This window comes from Crocuta crocuta, unplaced genomic scaffold, assembly GCF_008692635.1.
Source record: "Crocuta crocuta isolate KB4526 unplaced genomic scaffold, BGI_CrCroc_1.0 scaffold29, whole genome shotgun sequence".
Lineage (NCBI taxonomy): Eukaryota > Metazoa > Chordata > Mammalia > Carnivora > Hyaenidae > Crocuta > Crocuta crocuta.
This window is the reverse complement of record NW_027533280.1, coordinates 5,562,277-5,585,125: the sequence shown is the minus strand read 5'-3', so window position 1 is coordinate 5,585,125 and position 22,849 is coordinate 5,562,277. Positions and strand designations below refer to the sequence as shown.

Genomic DNA, 22,849 nt, shown 5'->3' with positions numbered 1-22,849 from the left:
ATTTTTGAGAGAGACACACAATCATTCACACACATTCACTCACACACACACACACACACAGATAGTGTGAGTGGGGGAGGGGCAGAGAGGGAGAGAGGGAGACAGAATCTGAAGTAGGCTTCAGGCTCTGAGCTGTCAGCATAGAGCCCAACACAGGGCTGGAACCCACAAACCGTGAGATCATCACCTCAGCCAAAGTCGGACGTTCAACCGGCTGAGCCAGCCAGGTGCCCCTCACCTGAAATTTCATTTCCCATTTGGCCTACATTGCTTTAGTTCATAGACTTTCTGTTTTAAAATGCTTATAAATAATGCTTCTATAGTTTTATTATACTTATAGTTCTATAAATGTTTTAGTTTTATGACCTGGAAATACAGGGCCAACAGGGAGCTGTGGATAGAAAAACAATTATTTAATGAAGATGAAAAAGATAAGTAGAATATGCATATTTAAGAAAACATTTGGGGGGTGGAGGAGAGGAGAAAATGAGTGATGGGCATTGAGGAGGGCACTTGTTGGGATGAGTACTGGGTGTTGTATGTAAGCAGTGAACCATGGGATTATACCTCCCCAAACCAGGAGCATACCTTATGCACTGTATGTTAGTCAATTTGACAATAAATTATATTTTTAAAAAATAACTAAACATTCGGGGCGCCTGGGTGGCTTAGTCGGTTAAGCGTCCGACTTTCACTTAGGTCATGATCTCGCGGTTCGTGGGTTCGAGCCCCGCGTCGGGCTCTGTGCTGACTGCCAGCTCAGAGCCTGGAGCCTGTTTCAGTCTGTGACTCCCTCTCTCTCTGACCCTCCCCTGCTCACGCTGTCTCTCTCTCTCTCTCCTAGAAATAAATAAAACATTAAAAAAAATTAAAAAAAAAATAACTAAACATTCAAAGTATGGGACTATGTTTTTAAAAACTAAAAAGGGTAACGTAGTTATATTAAAATTTAGTCCGTTTGAAATGTCCATTGAGGAAGAAAATACAGGAATTACTGTTACTCATTTGGAGAGCATATGTAATGCTGAGTGTTCAATATCACATTGAAAGCCTCGTGGCAGTTTTGAACTTGGCTCTAACATTTTTTTTTTTTTTAATGTTTTTTATTTATTTCTAGGAGAGAGAGACAGCATGAGCAGGGGAGGGTCAGAGAGAGAGGGAATCACAGACTCTGAAACAGGCTCCAGGCTCTGAGCTGGCAGTCAGCACAGAGCCCGATGCGGGGCTCGAACCCACGAACCGTGAGATCATGACCCAAGCGAAAGTCGGACGCTTAACCGACTAAGCCACCCAGGCGCCCCTAACATTTTTTTTTTTTTTTTTAATGGTTGTTTATTTTTGAGACCGAGAGCATGTGCACAAGTGGGGGAGGGGCAGGGAGAGGGAGAGGGAGGGAATCACAGAATCTGTAGCAGGCTCCAGGCTCTAAGCTGTCTGCACAGAGCCCAACGCAGGGCTCGAACTCTCGAACTGTGAGATCACGACCTAAGCTGAAGTAAAGGAGGACGCTTAATTGACTGAGCCACCCAGGGGTCCCTTGGCTAAAAAATTTTTTAATTGATTTTTTTTCTGGTCAAATTCTATAGTCTATTCCGTTATGAATTTTAACTCCCCACCATTTTTGATTTTCATTATTCAGTCTATACCAACAGCTGTTTTTGTTGCTGTGCTCATTTTTCTGCATTTTTTTTTAGAAATTATAAGCCACCAGAAAGTTAAATACTTTCCTTTAGAACTCTTATTGTTCTCACCTATAGTTAACTTGTTTTTTCAGAAGCTACCATGCTAGGTACCTGTAACTGGTTTACAGTGCTGAAGAAAGCACTGTGTTCTGTTTTTGTACCTTCTCAAATGTCTGTGTCTCTGATTTACAACTCTTTTGTCCAAGAGTCCTTCAATGGCCCATACAAGGAAACAAGTCTTTTTTTAGTTGCTGTCTTTGGAGTTGATCTTGTTTATGCTAAGGGCCACAAAATTATATTTATACTGTTGAAGTATTTCACTGTTTTAAATTTAAAAAATTGAGTTTGGATAATAATCTGAAAGGGAAAATACAGTTTTAGTTGAATTTAGTACATAGCACTCTGGAAAAAGTATTGTCCACAACAACAACAAAATGTTCCTTACTCTGTTGGGTACCAGTACATTTTGCTAATAGCCACTCACAATACGCTTTGTATTTTATTCTTAAAATTTTTAAATGTTTATTTACTTTTGAGAGAGAGAGAAAGTGCGCACGCGTGAGCGAGTGAGCATGGGGGGAAGGGGCAGAGAGGGACAGGGAGACAGAATATGAAGCAGGCTCCAGGCTCTGTGCCATCAGCACAGAGTCCCGATGCGGGGATCGAACTCACGAACCACGAGATCATGACCTGAGCCAAAGCCAGATGCTTAACTGACTGAGCCACCCAGGTACCCCTGTGTTTTTTTGTTCTTAAAGTGAGTTAGCATTTCCTAAATTTGGAAAGATAAATATTACTTGGAAATATCTGTGGTATCCCATTCTTTGATCCTCTTTTTTTTTTAATAGTTTTTTGTCAAGTTGGTTTCCATATAACACCCAGTGCTCATCCCAAGTGCCCTCCTCCATGCCCATCACCCCCTTACCTTCCCCCCCACCCCCATCAGTCCTCAGCTTGTTCTCAGCATTCAAGAGTCTCTCATGGTTTGCCTCCCTCCCTCTCCCCCACTATTTTTCCCCTCTTCTTCTCCCCCATGGTCCTCTCTTAAGTTTCTCCTAATCCTCCTATACGTGCAGACATATGGTATCTGTCCTTCTCTGCCTGACTTATTTTGCTCAGCATAACACCCTCAAGTTCCATCCATGTTGCTACACATGGCCAGATTTCATGATCATCTTCAAAATTAATATCTTAAAATTTGTGTTTTATTATGTCTTTATTTCTTGGGTAATTTGTGTTCATTGTAGAAAGTCAAGAAAACATAGATCAGAGTGACAGCTCTGACAGTGTTCAGGACACTCATAATGGGATGGATGTGTTTTGCTGTATACATAAAAATACAGTTTTCTTGATGAGGACATTCCATAGTGGAGTAAGTTCAGGTATTTAAAGACTGTAGTGGTTTAGTAAATGAATACAATTGTTTCCAGTGTATGGTATCCTGAAAATAGTATTAAGTCATGTGTTGAGGATTTCAGGTCTCTTTTTCTTTAAAAAATATTTTTTTAACATTTATTCATTTTTTGAGAGACAGAGAAAGACAGTTTGAGCGGGGGAGAGGCAGAGAGAGAGGGAGACACAGAATCTGAAGCAGGCTCCAGGCTCCCATCTGTCAGCACCGAGCCCAATGCAGGGCTTGAATTTATGAGCTGCAAGATTATTACCTAAGCTAAAGTTGGATGCTTAACTGACTAAACCACTCAGGTGCCCCAAGGATTTCAGGTCTCTTAAGCCAAATTCTTAATACTATCCTTGCCGATAGTATTAATACTATCCTTGCCCTCTATAAATATTATTTTGGAGATGCTATTAGTATAGAAAAAACTTTTTTAGAGTAATTAATTGGCATGGCTCATTAATTACAAAAATTAAGACATGTTTAAGTAACTTGGTAAAGCGAGGGCACAAACCTAGCACCCTGTAACCTCCCAAGTTATGTTCTTATACACTGTACTATTATGACATAAATTATGTGGTCTCATTTGTTGTTTAGCGTAGTCATCATAAATCTGCATTTTACCTTAAAGGATTTCCCCACACATAAAATCAAAAGTAAATAAAATTCCTATATAGTGTAAATCAGATTATTCAAGATTCTTTTTAAAATTTATGGCTCTAATTTTGGGGAAACGTTTAAAAGTTAAGTTAGTATGGCTTTTAACTTCTTAATGCTGACTATTGATTTTAGTAAGTTTAGTAGTGTTTTTTTTTTTTTACTAGGTTAAATGTTTTTATTTATTTCTGAGAGAGAGACACACACACAGAGACAGACCATGTGAGCAGGGGAGGGTCAGAGACAGAGGGAGATACAGAATCTGAAGCAGGCTCTAGGCTCTGAGCTAGCTGTCAGCACAGAGCCCGATGTGGGGCCCAAAGCCACCAACCGTGAGATCATGACGTGAGCCGAAGTCGGACGCTTAACCGACTGAGCCACCCAGGCGCCCCTTTTTACTGGGTTTTTAAAGTTGTCATATTCATATGCATATGAATGTGAATAAGAGGCCTAGAAATAATCTGTTTTTATGATATGATGGGTAAGTTTCACATGATCTCTTGAATGCCATACATGTTACCAGTTTGATTTGTGGGCAACACGAAGAGTAACTTGTATTTTGTAGGCTGTGGATTCCTTTTGCACACCCATAATTAGACCATCAGGTTATCACTGGGAAATTAGTGTATGTTTTATCCATTTTCTGAATTCCATTGCAGACAGATCTGGGATGCTCTCATTTTCCCCTCTTCATTTTGTTGTATACTTTGTAGGACATTCAGCTGCTTTTTGTCTCTGCATCTTTCTACTTTGTAATTGGTATATGATCTCTACTCACTTTTTACTTGATTTCCTCTTTCTTTCTCACTTGCTTTTCTCCTTCATTCTCTTTCTGCTTTTTCTTTTGCTCCTTTTTCCATATTTTGCTCTTTAATACCTCAGTTCAACTACATTTTAGTTCTGGCTGCTCATCTTTCTTACTGTATTCTCCTAACTTAGGTTTCTTTCTACTGCTTCATTTCCTTAGTAGTGTTCTCAGTCTAGAGAACAGGGGTCAGCAAACTTAAGGACTATGGGCCAGATCGACTCACTGGTAAATAAAGTTTTATTGTGGCACAGTATGCCTGTTTATTTTTGTGCTGTCTGTGGCTGCCTCGATGCTACAGGGATAGATTTGAGTAGTTACAATATAGAGACTATATGGCTTGCAAAGCCAAACAAAACTTATAACCTGGTCCTTTACAAAAAAAATTGCCAGTTCATGCTTTGACTCTAATCCAATATTATGTAATTTCATTAATTCCTTATTCCGTATTCCTAATTCCATTCAAATTGGATTTAGTTTGAAGAATCACTTTCTTTCCAGCTCTTTTTTCATAATAAGTAAAAAAAAAAATCACATATGAGAATATTAGTTACTGGGAATGATCTCCATCATCAACTGTTTGCCCCCTCCCTTACCTACAACATTACCTTCCCCTTGCCATCATTACCCACTTTCCTTTGGTTTTACTAGGTGGGATATTTCACTTCCTATTCAATCTCAACTTCTCCAGTCATGCTTTTGACTGTGTTCTACCATTCCTGGATTCTTGCTCTTTTCTGTCACCTCTGTTTTTAGATTCTTTAACCTCTTCCTCTCCAATTGGTCCTTCCCTTTAGCCTGAAAACCTATTCAAGTCCCTCTCCTCCTGAAAAGAAGTCCTTTTTGTCCTAGACTGTTATACTTACTATCCTTTCTTCCTTTTTTACTCAGACTTCTTCTATTTTCTACTGACTTATCCCATCGTAATCTGCCTTTTATGTTCATAACTTAGAAGCTTGTGGGGCTACCAGCAACCTTTCATTGCTAGGTCCTTTGTACTCTTTTTCAGACTTTACTATTGATTTTGGCACTGTTGATTTCATCCTCTTTCAGAAAGCTGCTCTTCTGTTTTTCATGTATTTTATTTATCATTCCCTCTGTGCCCATTCTTGGGCTTTATATCTCTTAAAGTGCTCTTAAGTGTCTTTGTTTTCCCAGTGTTTGTTTCTTTGCCCACTGCTCTTAACCTTGTAATAGTTGTTTTATACTCTCCTAATTTCAGCTACCATATATAAGCCCATTGCCAGCATCTTTGTATGTTGCCTTTACACCATGTTGTATTATAATTAGTGTTTCTCCCCTTTTGTACTTTGAGCTCTTGGTAAATTTTTTTCATCCTTGGAGCCTAGTATAGTGTTTCTCTGCATAGGATGGGCACAATGTAAGTGTCTTTTTTGAATGAATGAAATTAGGACTTACACACACTTTAAAAAAAAAAACAAACCACTGCTTTATGTAAAGGGTGAGAAAACCAGAAGCGGTCTTACATATACAGCCTGCCAGCAAATACTTATTGAGCTCTGGATTGTGTTCGTTGCTGTGCTTGTTGCTATAGACAGTACAGAGAAATTCAAGACTTAATCTATTTTGGGTCCCTTTTGAGAACTTAGTGAAACTCTATACCCTCACCCTAGAAAAAACCGTGCACACAGACTTTTACACATTTAATTCTGTAGTGTTCACAGTTCCCTAGGGGGTTCATGTACTCTGTATAAAGAAGCTCTGCTTCAGGCATTTTTATAGTTGGAGATACCAAGGCATGTGAAGGAATTCAAGAAAAATGGAATGTTATAGTGGCATTGAATTCCAAATAGAGTTCAGAGACATGAAGAATTGTATTGGTTGTAGTAGTTGGAAGAAGTTGGGGTGTGAATGTGTGATAAGAGGGAAGTGAGAAAGTCATACAGATTATTTTATTCTGGTGTGGCTCTATTGTGTTCTTATGTGGTTGTCTTGTAGGTCTAATAGAGCAGGGTCCTATGAGTAACAGAGAATGATCTCTGAAGGACACGATATTAGGAATGCTTTGTCACTTTAAAGAAGAGACAAATCTCAGCTGACTATGACCTGGGAAGCCTTAAATTCTGAGGATCAATCTAAATGTGTTCTAAATGCATTTGTGGGTGGTGTTCTAGTAGGAGCAAGCAGGCCACAAGCCTTGCAGCTGAGTAGGCACATTCTTGGAGCTAGGAGTGCATGCAGTAGGCTGTGTAGTTGGGCAGGAAATGCTAACGTTGGACAGGCAAGCAACTGTAAAGTTGGAAAAGTGCTCAGATTAACAGCCTGCCCTGTGGCAGGAAGGATAGGCCCTGTGGTGGGTAGGCAGATGGGATAATGGATAAGCAGGTGGTCTTGGTTGGGGGCTATCCAGGGAACTGTGTAGGAAAGTGCTGTAAAGAGGTTGGTGTGGGCCTGTGGGCATTGGACTAATTTTTCTAGTGAGCCAACTGAGTAGCTCTGTTTTAATACTCTTCTGTTAAAACTGAACCATTAGAACGTCTGCTGTTTCAGCTTAGCTGTGGGCTGGTAAAAGAAGGATGTGTGTCCATATTGGGGCCAAGTATTTAAGTGCAGACTGACATTTACTGAGGCCACTATGGAGATTTGTACAGAGATTATGGAGCATAAAAAAATAAATAGAAATAGTAGAACAGGTGAGGAACACTAAATGGAGTGGTTTGAGGTACACAATAAGGAAATAATGCATGCTTATTAAAATATCTTTGATTTTTAAAAATTTCATTTATGTTTCTAGGACATATAGAAACTCTGCTTTATTCTTTTTATGTATATGCCAAGATCAAAACAATAGTTCTTCATGTATTAAAAACAAAATAGGGGCACTTGAGTGGCTCAGTTGGTTGAGTATTGGACTCTTGGTGTCAGCTTGGGTCATGATCTCATAGTTTGTGAGTTCAGGCCCCACGTCAGGCTCTGTGCTGACAGTGCAGAACCTGCTTGGGATTCTTTCTCTCCCCCTCTTCCTCTGCCCTTCCTGTACTTGCGCTCTCTCTCACAGTAAATAAACTAAAAATAAGTAAATAAAAAGCAAACAAAACCTCTAAATAAAATGGGATTTTATTTAGATAAAGTAAAAATATTTAGTACTAATAATAGGAAGGAGGTCTGACATTGATCACTGTTCAACCTCGTTAATCAGCTAGTTAGTATAAAAGGAAAACGTATTCACAATAGTAACAGAACTTAGAAGAATGTAAAAATAAACATAGTACATGTGAATAGGCTGAAGATTTTTTATGAAAATACTGCTGAAGGACATAAAAGTAGATTGGACTAAATGGAGAAAACATACTGTACATTGAATGGAAATATTTGACACTGTAAAATTATCTTTTTTCCTCAAAGTAATCGCTAAAGATAATATCTCTATTTTAATAGAAAGTGAGAGAATGATTCTTAAGTTTATCAGGTAACATTTATTAACAGAAGAATTTGGGAAATTTTTTTCTATAAGAGTCATGAAAGGAGGACTTGCCTTACCAAACGTTAAAATGTATTAGCATTAAAACATAGTTGTCATAGTGGCAAAGAATAGAGAATCCAGAACAGATCAAATTCATATAGTTGTATTGGTAATATAATGGTAAAGATAACCTTTAAATCTCTAGTAAAGGTAGATTACTTAGTAAATGGTGTTGGTACATTTGGGGGGAATTAGATGCCTATTTCTTACCCATCACCGAAATAAACCCTAAATGGTTAAAAAGAGAAGTAGTAAAAAAAATGCAAGAGAAAATTTGTGAATTTATATTACTTTAAGATGGGGGAAGGACGTTACAAGCATGACCACCAAATCAAAAATTCATACAAGACCATGGAGGAGGACACTTGTGGGGATGAGCACTGAGTGTTATGTGGAAACTAATTTGACAATAAACTATTAAAAAAAAAAAAAAAAAAAAACAAGACTTAGATGTGTCTAAAAGTACCATAAATTTTAGAAGACGTGCTACAGACGTCTAATAGAATAGACGTCTAATAGAATAAAAGAAGTTTTACAAATGGCCAGTAAACATAGAAAGGTAGTCCACCTCACTGGTAAAGAAATGCAATTTCAAAGCAATGAGATATGATTTTTAATCTGTCAGCTTGCTGAATGGGAAGAGTAAGCAAGATTAATACTAGCTCATGATAGGGAATCAGAAAACAACTTATACTTTGTTAAGGGGGAATGGTTTAAGCAAAAACAAGTAGCATTTTTGAGCTCTATAGTAGGTAATTCAAATGAGTCCAGGAAGACAGTTTACTTGTCAGTGTTATATAATGCTAGTATACCCAGTTAGTTACTGTCTGCTTTTAGTTTTATTTTTTCTCTTGCTTTGAATGGTCTCAATTATGTCTTATGAATAGCACACATATAAAAAGTAGTAATAAAGCAGGACAGTGAGGGAATGTGGATAAATTGCATTTTAATTTCTGTTTCATTTGACTGTAAATAGAAACTGCTTTTTTACCCAGATCAAGAGAGTTTTAAGTGAGCATGTGCACTTCAACAGTTGTTCTTCTAATTTACATAAGAACAGAATGCCAATGAAACAGAAAGGTGTTTGTACAGCTGTAGGAATTGGAATTAGTTTCATTTACCAACTTTTTCTTATTTCTCAATATTTTGCTGTAAAATTAAGAGGAAATTTCTTTTTAATAGTATATTGTCAAGCTGGTTTCCATGTAACACCCAGTGCTCATCCCCACAAGTGCCCTCCTCCATGCCCATCACCTCCCTTCCCCTCCCCCCCACCCCCATCAGCCCTCAGTTTGTTCTTGGCATTCAAGAGTCTCTCATGGTTTGCCTCTCTCCCTCTCCCCCACTGTTTTTCCCCTTCTTCCGCAGGGTCCTCCGTTAAGTTCCTCCTAATCCTCCTATACGTGCAAACATGGTATCTGTCTTTATCTGCCTGACTTATTTCGCTTAGCATAACACCCTAAGAGGAAGTTTTTAAAAGAATACTGAATAGTATTGACAGTTTAGTTCCCAAATTGTTTTTTGTTTCCTGAACATTTCTGAATTTACTGCCCCCCCCCCCTTTTTGACAAATCACTTTCTTTCCATTTTCCTTTCTCTCTCTCTTTAACTTTTGAGATGAAAACAGTACCTTTTATAAAATTGTCTAGAGGCGTCTGGATTGCTCAGTCGGTTAAGCATCCGACTTCCACTCTGGTCACGATCTCACGGTTCCTGAGTTCGAGCCCCTCATTGGGGTCTGTGCTGTGACAGCTCAGAGCCTGCCTGGAGCCTGCCTCATACTCTGTGTCTCCTTCTCTCTCTGCACCTTCCCTGCTCATACTCTGTCTTTCAGAAATAAACAAACATTAAAAAAATGCTCTAACAATGATTAGACCCGTTTCATTCTAGGAGACTATAAAGACTCCTCCTCCCCCGTCAAAATGAAGTTCTGAACCAGGAGCCTAATGAAGAAGTTGAAAACTATGTCACCTCCTGATAGCCCACCCCACAAAGTATCTTTCTCTTGGCATCTTTGTTAGAGTTTCTTTTGATCTCTTTTGGGAATAATATGAGAAATAGAAATATAACATTCTGTGGAATCTGTCACTTCCAAGTTTTAAGCAAAACAAGTCTTACATAATGGTTTTCCATTTTATCTAGTTCTGTGTTACATTTATTGGGCTTTGCTGTAGAATTTGGTGTGCATTTGATTGTGTGGAGTCTTGATTATTGATACTCATTTAGATCTTTTTAAAATTTATTTATTTTATAAGAGAGACAGAGAACAGAAGCACAAAAGCCCCCCCGAAAGAGAGGGGGAGGGGGAGAGAGAGAGAGAGAGAAAGAGAGAGAATCCCAAACAGTCCATGCTGTCAGCGCAGCCCAAGTCAGGGCTTGAACCCACAAGCCATGAGATCCTGACCTGAGCTGAAACCTAGATTTGAACGCTTAACTGACCGAGCCACCCAGGCCCTCCTTCACTTATATCTTTCAAAGAAATACAGTTTCTGGGTTTAAATTTTTACCGCTGTTGCCTGGTTGAGTTTTAAGTCTTCTACAGCAGTGTTTTAAGTGGTAAAATTTCTGAACACTTCAGCCCCATTTTTAATTCTCCAAATTTAGATTTTTAAGAAAATTGCTTTTCAGATGTTATATTACTAGTTCCAGTGTTGTTGTTGTTTTTTAATTTTTTTAACGTTTATTTATTTTTGAGACAGAGAGAGACAGGGCACGAGCTGGGGAGGGGCAGAAAGAGAGGGAGACACAGAATCTGAAACAGGCTCCAGGCTCTGAGCTGTCCGCACAGAGCCCGATGCGGGACTCGAACCCACAGACCACGAGATCATGACCTGAGCTGAAGTCGGATGCTTAACCGGCTGAGCCACCCAGGCGCCCCAGTTGCAGTATTTTTATGTTATGTAGTGGGTTAGCAAAAATAAGATTAAACATTTTTTCTTAAAAATATTTTGCCTGAAGTTTAAACTAGAGAATCCAGTATATACATTTTACAGAGTTTATGAATCAGGAGAGTAAGAACTGCTTTTTAATATTTAAGTTGTATATATTTTTCTCTCTGGGATTTTACAAATATTTTGTCATAGTACTATTAAATATAATCATTTTATATAAGGAGAGTATGAAGTTTCTTAATCGTTAATACATTTTGGCATAAATTGGTGTTAAATAGAGCTACTGACCCTAAGCACTTTAAACTTTTGATCGAATATTGTAGCATCAGAAGCATTTGTAGGGCTGTTTATTGTGGAAGCCCTCTACCCTGTACACTTTCTAAATGGTGCATTGATTAAGATTGTCCTGTTTCCTCCTTACATTCTAGGCTTATCTATTGGGCATCATAAGTGGGACAGAGAGATATTAAATTGCAACATGTGTTTAACAACAACACTATTTAGAGTTTGCTTTTCCTTTCTTTTTTATGTTTATTTTTGAGAGAGAGAGAGAGAGCATGAGCAGGGGAGGGACAGAGAAAGAGGGGGACAGAAGATCCAAACTGGGCTCTGCGCTGACAGCAGAGGGCCCAATGCAGGACTTGAACTCATGAACTATGAGATATGACCTGAGCCAATGTCGGACGCTTAACTGACTGAGCCACCCAGGCACCCCAGGGTTTGCGTTTCCACATCAGTTGATTGTTTCCAGACTTTGGTCTAAAGGGTACTTAGGCCAGGGGCGTTGGTTTTCTTTCTCTCTTTCTCTGCCCCTCCCCTGCTCGTGCTCTCTTGCATGCACTCTCTATCTCTCCAAAATAAATAAACTTAAAAAATTAAAAAAAAAAATAGAGCCATACAGTATGTGGCCTTTTGTGGCAGGCTTGTTTTACTTAGTATGTGTGTTAAAGGTTTATCCATCCAAGTGTCAGTGCATCTTTTTTCATTACCAAATAATATTCCATTGTATGGGTATACTGTATTTTTATTGGCATATAAATAACATGCAATGTTATATCAATTTCAAGTGTACATCACATTGATTCAGCAATTCTGTACATTATTCAGTGCTCACCATGATAGGTATAGTGGAGTCCCCATACATAGTTACAGTATTACTGCCTCTATTTCCTATGCTGTACTTCTCATTTCTATGACTTGAAGTTTGAGTCTCTTATGTGCCCTTCTTATCGCCTCACTGGCAACCACCAGTTTGTTCTGTGTTTATTAGCTTTCTGTTTTTTGTTTAAAAAAATTTTTTTTAGTGTTTATTTATTTTTGATTGAGAGGGAGGGGCAGAGAGAGAGGGAGACACAGAATCCAAAGCAGGCTCCAGGCTGTGAGCTATCAGTGCATAGCCTGGCATGGGGCTTGAACCCGTGAACTGTGAGATCATGACCTGAGCTGAAGTTGGATGCTCAACTGGTGCCTGTTTTTGTTTTTTAATTTTATTTTTAAAATTTTGTTTGTGTTTATTCATTTGTTTTGTCTTTTATATTCCACATAAAAGTGAAACCATATGGTATTTGTTGTTGTCTGACTTATTTCACTTAGCATAATGTACTTTAGGTCCATTCTGAATATACATTTTAGTTAACCATTTATCAGTTTATGGACGTTTCAGCTGTTTCTGCTTTTTGATTGTCGTGAATAATGCTGCTAGGGTCATTGATGTACTGATTCTTGTTTGGATATTTTGTTTTCATTTCTTTTGGGCATATACTTAGGGGGTGGAATTGCTCGGTCATATATGATAACTCAAAGTTTAACCTTTTGAGGGTACTGCTGGCATGGATTTTCAGAGTGGCTATATAATTTTACCATCCCATCAACAGTGTGTGAGGGCTCCAGTTTTTCCATAACTTCATCATCAGTTGGCTGTCTTTTTTATTACAGCTATCCTGTTGTGTAGCTGTGAAGTAGTATCTCATGTGGTTTTGATTTGCATTTCTGTAGTGATTAATGATGTGAATCTTTTCATGCGCTTATTGAAAATGTGTACATCTTTGGAAGAAGGTCCTTACAGATCTTTGCCCACACCTTAGATTGTCTTTTATTACTGAGTTGTAAGAATTCCTTAAATATTCTGGATACCATTTGCCTCCTTATCAGACATGGTTTGCAGATATGTTTTCCCCGTTGTATGGGTTGTCTTTTAACTTTTGTGTACTTTAAAGCACAAAAGGTTTCAGTTTGGATGAAGTCCAATTTATCTTTGTTTTCTTTTTTGTTGGTGCTTTTTGTGTCATATTTAAGCAAATTGCTTACTCCAAGATTAAAAGGATTTGTTCCTCTGCTTTCCTGTAAGATTTTTTTTTTTTTTAAATATTTTTTATTTATTTCTAGGAGAGAGAGAGAGAGAGAGAGACCGCGTGAGCAGGGGAGGGTCAGAGAGAGGGGGAGTCACAGACTGAAACAGGCTCCAGGCTCTGAGCTGGCAGTCAGCACAGAGCCCGACGCGGGGCTCGAACCCACGAACCGCAGGATCATGACCTAAGCGAAAGTCGGACGCTTAACCGACTAAGCCACCCCGGCGCCCCTCCTGTAAGATTTTTATAGTGTTAGCTTTCATATTTAGGTGTCTGATCCATTTTTAGTTAATTTTTGTATAAAGCCTGAGGTAGGGCAGCAGCTTCATGGTTTTACATGTGCATATCCAAGTACAGTATGTTGAAAAGACTGTTCTTTTTCCCATTGAACTGTCTTGGCACCTTTGTTATTGAAGTTCCATTGATTATAAATGTAAAGATTTATTTCTGGACTCTGAGTTATATCCCATAGATTTATATTACTATCCTTATGCCAGTATTATACTGTTGGGGTTATTGTACTTTTGTAGTAAGTTTTGAATTCAAGTGTTGGTTTTCTAAGTGTATTTTTTTCAAGAATGGCTATTCTGGGTTCCTTGCATTTCCATGGGAATTTTAGGATCATCTTGTCAATTTCTGCAAAATGACAGCTGAGGTTTAATAGGGATTGCATTGAATCTGGAGATACTTTGGGGGTATGTTACATAATTCTTCTTGTCCAAGCATGTGATACATCTTTCCGTTTATTTAGGTCATCTTTAATTTTTCTTCAGAAATGCTTTGTACTTACTATGGTACAAGTTTCACACTTCTGTTGGTAGCTTTATTCCCAAGCATTTTATCCAAAATGGTGGCTCCGTGGCTGAAGTCTCTGACTGTCATGATCTCATAGTTTGTGGGTTTGAGCCCCGTGTTGAGCTCTGTGTTAATAGCTCAGAGCCTGGAGCCTACTTCATATTCTGTGTTTCCCTCTCTCTCTGCCCCTTCCCCACTCGCACTGTGTATCTGTCTCTCTCTCAAAAATAAACAAACATTAAGAAATAATCTAAAATGGAATTTGTTATTGTAAATGGAATTTAAACATTGTTTTTCATTTTCAGGTTAGAGCAATATTGTTTTAATGTAAGTTTTTATATCTAATAAAAAATCTTTCTTTTGACTCTTAGTAGGATAGACACTAAATTTTAAGCTTGAAGTGAGAACATACTTTGAATTTGTTTGCTAGGCTACCTGTTTTGATTTATTAATTTTCCACTGATCATGCCATTTATGCGTGTCTGCTTCCTTCTTTGTAATAACCAAAACAACTTTGTAATTAATATTTTAGGGGGTCAGCTATTTATTGTATTTCAAAGGGACAAGATTTTATAGAACAACTTCTGGAGATAAAAGTGAAAACTTTCTTTCCTTTGAAGTAAATGATAAAGTAGAATGGTCATTCATTCTACAGTAAGAGTGGACAACCCAAAATACCTAGTATAGATTGACTCTTAGAGACTATGTAAGCTGAGCTGGATTTATCCTTTTAGCTCATAATATACTTCTAAAGAAGTCCCATCCTTTTCTTTCATCCTGTTTCTTCAACTGCTTGTAGTGAAATAACAGAGACACAAGGATTATTTTGGCTTATATTTGGGAAGAAAGTTATTGTTTTCTTCCTTTTACCTTGCTTTATAAACTTTTCCTCGATAATGTCACATCCTCATTCTTTTCTTCCTCTCTGTTCCCCTGGATAGTTTGTATCCAAACATTACTGTAATTTCCTAGTTAACATCCTTCAGATCCTGTCACTTCCAGTGAGTCTTGGACGTTAGCACAAAGAAATTCTTAAGCATTGCTTTTATTTTCATTGCTTACTCAAAAATCTACAGTAGACCCTATTGCTTACAAAATAAAGTTGGGAGGCTATACCTGGGCATTCAGGGCCCTTCCCAGGAGGAACTTCTCTTTTTCCTTCTTTTTTATTTTAGAGACAAAGAGTCACAGTGAGCGGGGTGGGGTTGGGCAGAGAGAGAGAGAGAGAGAATCCTTAGCAGCCTCCATACTCAGTGCGGAGCACATTGCCTGGCTCAGTTCCACAACTTGAGCTGAACTGAGAGTCAGACGCTAAACCAGCTGAGCCACCCAGGTGCTCCAGACTACTAAAATTTACTGTTGTATTTATAGCACAGAATAGTTTGTTTTTCCCCTGCCTCCAGTGAAATGTCCTGTTGAATTCCATTAACAACCAGGTAGTAGTGAGAGAGGAAAGTTGGGAAGGAGGTGGTATTCTAGAAACTTAACATATCCAGCTTTCCCTTTTGTCTGCTGAGGTACCCTTAAGAAATCATAAGGTTACATGGAACAGAGTTGGAGAGCCAGTTGTCTGCCTAATGTACTGAATACTCAGCATTCCAAAACTGTGTGTGTGACATCTTTTTTCTCCTAATGCATTATAATTTTCTGCAGTTTAGAAACATGTTAGTAGAACCTGGGATGTGTACTCCCCATGGTGTCTAGCATTAATGTCGTACAGATAGAAGGTACCCAACATACATCTATTTTTCAACTGATATTTTAAAAAGTTTATTATACTCACTACATTCAAATCAGGGGAAAACTAGTTTGATTTTTTTTCCCCCTTACGTAGACATATTGCCATTAGACTATTAGAAACTGTAATTTTTCCACTCATTTTCAGGAGACTAAAGAAAGCAGTTATTTCTAGCCAAATCTGAAAATAGCTTTCCTACAACATGACGTATCCAGATTATATTTTTCTTATAGAAGATTGCTTCTAGGCAATCTTAGGCATTTTAGTATCCTTTTAAAATATTAAAAGCAAAATCCCAAGTGTTAACTTTAAAAATAAGGCCCAAATGATTCTTACACAAGAGAGAAAAGACAGAAGCACAGCCAAAGGAGTTAAGTATTAAAACAAACGTACGTACAGTCTCTTTGAAGTTACTTTAAAATAATTTGCAACTTCAAAATAATTTGCCTTTCGTATTGTGTGTGTTATAAATGCATACATATTAGGATTTATATCAATGTATACAATGTATTCATTTGTGAAGAGTAGTATCAAATTAACTTGAGTTCAGTTTGAAACCATAAGATTAAAAGCTACCATACCATAGAGAATCATTTATTTTTATTTTTGTGCTAACCAGGGTAAAAACAGCCCCCTTTCTGCTTGTGGGTCACAAAACTCATTTTCCTTTCTTAGTGCCCTAGAGGCAAAGATAGGATTAATTGGTTCTTCTCTGTTTGAAAAAAATGACATCCTTTTCTATTAAGGTAGGAAATTATTTTTAAATCACTTAAAATTTTGTATAAGATTTAGGAATACAGGTGGTTGGCCTTCTATTGTTAATTTTGTGGTGGTGTGTCCTATCCTGTACAATGTTGTTAGGTGTCACGGGACTGTGTACCAGTGTGTTCTCCTTTATGTTAATCTCTCCATCTACTGGAAAGTCACAGTTTTGCCACTTTTGGCTTTCATTTTATTTACACAAGACTTTTTTTAAAATTAAGATTTTATTTTTAAGTAATTTCTACACCCAACATGGCACTTAAACCCTCAACCCCAAGATTTAGAAGTCATATTCTCCACTTACTGAGCCAGCTAGACACCCATACACAAAATACTTTTTTTTTTAACTCTTTAAGAGAAATTTTACAAATATTTATTCATTTTTGAGAGAGACCGAGCACAAGCAGGGGAAGGGCAGAGAGAGAGGGAGACCTAGAATCCAAAGCAGACTCCTGGCTCCCAGCTGTCAGCACAGAGCTCAACTTGGGGCTTGATCCCACGAACCTTGAGATCATGACCTGAGCTGAAGTTGGATGCTTAACTGACTGAGCCACTCAGTCACCTCTACACAAAAGACTTTGAAAGACAGGTGTTTGGTTGAGAATTTCACCTGCTGGGGCAAGAAGAGATTATAAGTAAAGATGGCTCTGTTACTACTCTTGGTGGGAGCTGGTGTATATGCGCTGCAGAGCTAGATAGAGCCTGGTTTCCTGTCCTGACCCTGCCATGTTTGAAGTTAGGTTGAGCTATATTTTGTTTCTAATAATTTATATTAGCTTTTCCCAATTTGCTGTCTCTCCCAAATTTTTCAGGTAAAGAAAAACTTAAGGACTAAGTTTTATGGATCTAACCTCAGAGATTTGAATTTTGCAATTATATAATGTCATCTCTGTGGTATATCAGATAAACTACTTTTAGCATTTAAAAAAATATATTTATTTTGTGTGAGAGAGAGATTTCTCACGAACAGTGAGATCATGACCTGAGCTGAAACCGAGAGTTGAACTCTTAACTGACTGAACCACTCAGGCACCCCTTAGCATTTTAAATATTAAATAGTTCTGTTTGATATGCCTAGAATTAAAATTAGAAAATAGTTGTGGTCATTCATAATGGAAGGTATCTACTGCTGGATTTTTTAGTAGGCAAGTGCTGTTTTCTGGTGTATTTTATAATAATAACTGTAACTGATTGGTATTTAGAACAGAGGGGTATAAACCTTTGAAGTGCATTCAAGTTTCCCATAGTTTTGTGTCTGGGACCCTGATACCTTCACATGTTTTGGAAATGGTAGATTTTGCAATAATTAATTCTCAGGTTGGTCATTTGGAACCGAACACTATTCTTGTGTAAACTTAAGTCTCCTAAGTTCCGTTACTTCAGTACCTTTCATTTCTATCTTATTTTAGCAGCCTGCTTTCATGACTTTGTCATCATTTATAACTGCTTTTCTTCCATAGTGCCCCCCAAGATCTGCTCTGACCATGGTGAACTTAACCTTTACTCTTCTACTCCCTTTTTTCCTGTCCCTTTCAGGACTCCAACCTGTCCCTGGCTTTTTTTTTTTTTTAATGAAAAAATAGGGTCATCTGTTTGATCCTCCTTTGGCCTTCCCCTTTTAAACTTCTTTCTGTCTGCTCCTCCTGTAGCTTAACCTGTTGGGTGTAGCTGGCGAAAATCCCATTGTGATGCTGGTTCATTAGGAATATAGGGTGATTTCTAGCTCTTGCTGAACTTTGGGGAGGGTTCAACAGGCCTTTTTTTTTTTTTTTAAACCTGTTTCTGCAGCTTTTATGATCACCTTCTCTGGTTCCTTACTCTGTCACCTCATTTCCTTTATCTACCACAGAATGTTCTTTCTTCTTCTTTTTAGAACATATAGGCAGAGTCTTTAACCTGGATCCATGGATTCCCAAATGGTTCATGGAAAGGATTCAGGGCCTTGGTAAACTTAGATGGGAAAGAATATTACATCTTTGTTTTCACTGACTTGTGATCGAAATTTAGCATTTCTAGGTGCCTGGCTGGCTCAGTCAGTGGAGCCTGTGACTCTTGATCTTGGGGTCATGAGTTCGGGCCCCACCTTGGGTATAGAGATTACTTAAAAACAAACAAGAAATTTAGCATTTCTTTCTGTTAATAAATCATTAGTATTAGCACTGTCTGCGACTTTAGCACCTACAGAACTCAGTTAATTTCATATCGTTTGTAGAGATGTGGATATCTTGACATAGTACTTAATGCTCCTCAACTTTTGAAAATTATAGTATTAAATTTGCTGTTAGTAAAGAAGCATGTGTATTACTGTTGTACCGATGTGGTTTTTCAGATTTTGATGTCTGCATTTCATGACTTCCTATTGATTTTAAACATTTAAATCCATAGGCTCCCCTCAAATGCTAAGGGGAGTCCGAGGATAAAAGAAAGGTTAGAAATCCCTAATCTAAATAGAGGTTTCCTGTGCCCCATCTCCCTGCATTTCTCTCCTTATTATTTTATTATTTTTAAGTAAGATGTGTGCCCAACGTGGGGCTTGAACTCAGGACCCCAAGGTCAAGAATCACATGTTCTAATGGGACACCTGGGTGGCTCAGTCGGTTCAGCATCTGACTTTGCCTCAGGTCATGATCTCNCATGTTATGCTGACTGAGCCAGCCAGGCCCTCCCTGCCACCCTCTGAATTTCTCTCTTATTCCTTTTTCTCCCTCCTGCCTGAAAACACCTTCTCTTGTCTCCTTTTTGTTATTACTCTCCATACCACCTTGGCCCCTTACTGTGTTCATTATTCCCATCTTGTTTCTGGTTTGTTTTTTTTTTCTTTTCTAGCATGTATCTTGTTTTAATACTTTGCAGAAATATATGTAGATAAAAACCTCAGTAACCTCTAGTATGTGTAGTCTTTGTATAATAGATCATTTTTGTTAATTGAAGATTTGCCATATTCAGTATTGAATATGGTTCAGTTGAATATGGTTAACATACAGTGTTCTGTTACATGTACATGTAGATTTACATGTACAATATAGTGATTCAACAATTCTATACATTATTCAGTGCTCATCAAAGTAAATGTTTTCTTAATCCTGATCACTGTTTGACCCATTCACCTTCCCCCGCCCACCTCCTCTGTAGTAACCACCAGTTCTCTGTAGTTAAGAGTTGTGTTTGTGTCTGATTTTTTGTTTGTTTGTTCCCTTTGTTCATTTGTTTCTTAAATTCCATGTATGGGTGAACTCATATGCTATTTGTCTTTCTCTGACTTTTTTCAATTAGCCTTATACTCTCTAGAGTCACCCATGTTGTTGCAAATGGCAAGATTTCATTCTTTTTATGGCTAAATAATATTCCATTGTATATACCACCTCTTTATTCATTCATGTATCAGTAGACACTGGGCTATTTCCATAATTTGGTTACTGTAAATAATGCTGCAGTAAACAGAGAGGTGCATGTATCTTTTAGATTTAGTGTTTTCATATTCTTTTGAGTAAATACCCAGTAGTATTGTGTGGTAATATTATTTTTAATATGCGAGGGAACCTCCACACTTTTCTTCACAGTGGCTGCACCAGTTTGCATTCCCAACAGTACATAAGGGTTAAAAAATTTTTTTTTACTTATTTATTTAAAAAAAATTTTTTTTAATGTTTTATTTATTTCTGAGAGAGAAAGAGAGACAGCATGAGCAGGGGAGGGTCAGAGAGAGAGGGAGACACAGAATCTGAAGCAGGCTCCAGACTCTGAGCTGTCAGCACAAAGCCTGATGTGGGCTCGAACCCACAAACCATGAGATCATGACCTGAGCCGAAGTCGAATGCTTAACCGACTGAGCCACCCAGGTGCCCCTACTTATTTATTTTTAAAGGAAAGGGGCACTGCCTGGCTGGCTTACTTGGTGGAGCATGCGACTTTTGATCTTGGGGTCCGGAGTTTGAGCCCCACCTTGCACGTAGGGATTACTAAAAAAAAAACAAAACTAGGGGTGCCTGGGTGGCTCAACCACTGAAATGACTGAGTTCAGCTCGGGTCATGATCTCACGTTCGTGGGTTCAAGCCCCGCATCAGGCTCTGTGCTGACAGCTCAGAGCCTGGAGCCTGCTTCAGATTCTGTGTTTCCATATCTCTCTGGCTCTCCCCACTCTGTTCTGTCTCTCTCTATTTCTCAAAAATAAAGAAATGTAAAATTAAAAAAAACAAAAACAAAAACAAAAATAGTGCCCAAGGGTTCTTCACATCCTTGCCAATACTTGTTTCTTGTGTTGTTAATTTTAGCCATTCTGACCGTATGAGGTGATATCTCATTATGGTTTTGATTTGCATTTCCCTGATAATGAGTGATGTTGAGCATCTTTTTGTGTATCTGTTAGCCATCTCTATGTCTTCTTTGGAGAAATATCCATGTTTTCTTCCCTTTTTTAAAGTTTTTATTTTTATTTTTTTTTTTTAGCACCAGTATGGGAGAGGGCCAGAGGGAGAGGGAGAGAATCTGTGGGGCTGAATCCCATGACCCTCGGATCATGAACTGAGCTGAAACGAAGATTTGGATGCTCAACTGACTAACACCTCCCACCCCCAACCCAGGCACCCCTCTGCCCATTTTTTAATTGGTTTATTTGTTTTGGTGTTGAGTTGTAGACGTTCTTTATTATTTTGGATACTTCTTAAAGTTTTTTAGTGTTTAGGTTTAAGAGCGCGAGAGAGCAGGGGAGGGGCAGAGAGAGAAGGAGACACAGAATCTGAAGCAGGCTCTCAGCAAAGAGCCCGATGTGGGGGCTTGAACCCACAAACTGCGAGATCATGACCTGAGCTGCACTCAGGTCACTTAACTGACTGAGCCACATAGGTACCCCTATTTGGATACTTTTTCTTGGATAGGTTGTTTGCAAATACTTTCTACTCAGTAGGTTCTCTGTTAGTTTTGTTGTTTCCTTTTTTTCTTTTTTTTTTTTTAATGTTCAGTGAGAGAGCGAGCAGGGCAGGGGCAGAGGAAGAAGGAGTAGGCTCTATACTGTCAGCACAGAGCCTGGACGTGGGACTTGCTCTCATGAACTGTGAGATCATGATCTGAGCTGAAATCAAGAGTCTGTCGCTTAACTGACTGAGCCACCCCTGATTATTTCCTTTGTTGTACAGAGCTGTTTTGATATAGTACCAGTAGTTCATTTTTGCTTTTGTTAGTGTCATAAAAATTACTTCCTGCGCTCCCTTCTAGGATTTTCAGGGTTTCAGGTTCCACATTTAGATCCTTAATCCATTTTGAGTTTATTTTCGTTTATGGTCTAGTTTCATTCCCCATCTTGTTTCTTTTTACTGTTCTTTAATATTATCTATGTAGTGTGTGGTTTAGCATATGTTTATAGTGTAAAACGTCATATAGAACAGAGGAATGCAAAATGAGAAGGTAATCTGCCCCTGGCTTCCAATTCCACTACCCTGGGGAAGTCCATGGACTAGTGTGTACTTTGGAAAATTTTTATCTTTAATGATACTCAAGTCTATCTTAGAACTAACGCTTTACTTCCCCCTACTAAATTTCTGCTTATGTTTTTAAAGGCATAGATCAGCTGTCACTTTTAAAGCCATAGCCTTTTGTTCCTAGAACTTATGTTTCAGTATTTCTTATATTAGATTCAAAAAGATTTGCTTCATGTCTGTTACTCTCCTACACCTGAGAGCTCCTTCAGGAAAAGGCAGAGATTGTGTCTTAGGCCCTAGCCTCTCCAAACTCAGTGACCAGACACTGTAGGTAGTACTCAGTAAATGTTAAGAATGAATAAATGGCCGCTTAGTTTCTAGGTTGGCACTTGATACTCTGTTTAAAATGGTCCACATATAACTGATGGTATATGATGAGAAAATATTTTTTAAAGTTCTCAAAAAAATATCACAGTATTCTTAATTGATCAAAACAGAACAATAAGCTTTGGAATCAATTTTAAAAAATTGATCTAGAACTTCAGTGTGTTAAAGCAGAATAGTTGAGAGATGAAATGGGCAGCCTAGGGTTTTGGCGAAGACTTTTCTGGAAGCACATTTGACTCTTTATTACTGGTGTTAAGTCTGGTACTGACTTTTAAATTTCATCTAGTTTTATATCATTGTGTGGTTTTAATTTAAATTTATATTAACTCATAGTGTGTCATTAGCATTTCACTTATTTCACTGCTATTCTGATCCTTTAAAAGATTATCAGACAACTGATTTTTCAGAATCATAATTGGGAGGTAAAAGAGGAATAACTGAGGAGCAGAGCTTATATCCTGTTTCCTGGGTGTGGAGCTAAGGGGTATT

The 22,849-nt window shown here is 38.1% G+C and overlaps 1 protein-coding gene across 6 annotated transcripts in view; it reads left to right on the top strand.

Annotated features, from left to right (window-relative positions):
• The window catches only part of ATXN2 (ataxin 2), an 84,956-nt gene that overhangs the window by 3,497 nt on the left and 58,610 nt on the right, over window positions 1-22,849 (top strand). The window lies entirely within an intron of this gene.